A 2,130-nucleotide genomic window follows, 5' to 3' on the forward strand; every position below is an offset into this window, starting at 1 on the left:
CAGTGAGTGAAACAGCGCCTCCAGTCTATTGCATTTACATGTCCATATCCTCATGGTCTTTTTAAGTCCAAATTAAAATTAAATTGCCTTTTTTTAACTATGTAACAATGAAAATGAGAACAGCATTTGACACAGCATTTTCAAAGACTGACTGTGCTCTATAGTGGACTTTATTCAAATGTAATGAGTGAAACAGCGCCCCCAGTCTATTGCATTGCATTTACATTTACAGGCAGCTTTCCAAGGGAAAGAATGGGGAACAAAATCCTATAACACATGCACAGTCCTGCACTGACAGCAACCTGTTGATCTCTGCTGTTTGTTTAAATGGAAAAGCAATTTATGGCTATATTTCTGCATTAGCATAACACCACTTGGGGGCTCTTATCTAACCTTTAACTAGTCCTTTTCCTAACTGTGTTTTGGTGATGGTTTAATTATGTTCAATAGATGCTATTGTGTGTTTGGTATACTGTCGCAGCTTTGCCTTAATGTGCATGCAAGCTTGAAAATTACATTGCCATCATTTTCACTTTTTATACTCTATTTCCTTTGATGTTAAGACATTAATTTCAGATGGCTGAGCTGAATGCAATTTGCATGAGTGATCAGTCTTGTTAGTTGTTGTGTGTGGGTGGACCCGGTGTGCTCCCTATGGTGCTCGTGGGTGAGCAGAACAGCGGCTCCCTGGTGATCAGTGGCACATTCGTGCGCAATAGGGTAATCTCAGAGGTGAGACTTTGTTGATATTAGGAAAATCAGCTACATCAAACAAAATGTGGTATTATTATCTTAACTTTCTCTTACTTTGTTTGTACATTGGGCTCATTTGAGTGTGCCATGTCAGATTCGGCAAATGCTCCTAACAACCCTTAGGCCCTCCTCAAATTTTGCACCCTCTGGAAACCTTCGTGGCAAAAATGTACATGCACAAATAAACTGCTATTTAATCATCTTACATCAATATTTTTTTCTGTTTCTTTTTCATAAATAACTTAAACAACTTCAAACTTGCTCAGAACTACCAAATATTTTATAATTTTCAGGATTTTAACCCTTTAAATGATGATGAAATAAAATCATTATACATCAATATTTTTTTATGCTTTTTTTTCATAAATCACTTAAACAATTTCTTCCCTGCTCAAAAATACCAAATATTCAATCATTTTCACGATTTTAACCCTTTAAATGCCAGTTGAATTATTTGAGAGATTTACAAAATACTCCCTCTGGACACCTTTGTGGCAAAAGAGGCCTCACTGAATTCCATTCAAAACACACTTTTTAATCTCACTTTTATACCAATTCAATTCAGTTTTATTCAATTCAATTTTATTTATATAGCGCCAAATCACAACAACAGTTATCTCACAGCGCTTTTCATAAAAGAGCAGGTCTAGACCGTACTCTATGATGCTATTTACAGAAGCCCAACAGTTCCCACCAAGAGCAAGCACTAGGCGACAGAGGCAAGGAAAAACTTCCTTTTAAGAGGCAGAAACCTCGAGCAGAACCATGGCTCAGGGTGGGCGGCCATCTGCCACGACCGGTTGGAGGTGAAGGAGAGAGAGAGAGAGAGAGAGAGAGAGAGAGAGATGTAAGGAGAGAGAGAGGGGAGGGAGGCAGCCTACACAATATACACACAGAGGTACAGACAGTGAAGGTGATGTTGCTATAGACTAAATGAAAAATGGTACAGATATTTATGTGTTAATGGTAACAATTGTAATGTTAATGATTATAATAACAATAATAACAATAAGACTAGCAACAATAGTCGTTGCAGCAGAGGGTGTCGAGCAGGAACACGGGGGCAGCAGGTGACCCGCAGCCACAGATCCAGACTCCACAGCTCCAGAGCCAGAAAACCTGCAGGAAGTGATAGGAGAGAGGAGAGAGACGAGAAAGCACAAGACTACCAGAAAGGGGAGAAGTTGTGTTAGTAACATGCAATAATGGGATGAGGTTGCATAAAGAGGGAGAGAAAGTAGAGGAGAGAGGAGCTCAGTGCATCATGGGAAATCCCCCGGCGGTCTAGGCCTATAGCAGCATAACTAAGGGATGGTTCAGGACTCACCTGAGCCAGCCCTAACTATAAGCTTTATCAAAGAGGAAAGTCTTAAGCCT

This window comes from Micropterus dolomieu, linkage group LG02 (genome assembly GCF_021292245.1).
Source record: "Micropterus dolomieu isolate WLL.071019.BEF.003 ecotype Adirondacks linkage group LG02, ASM2129224v1, whole genome shotgun sequence".
NCBI classification, from domain to species: domain Eukaryota; kingdom Metazoa; phylum Chordata; class Actinopteri; order Centrarchiformes; family Centrarchidae; genus Micropterus; species Micropterus dolomieu.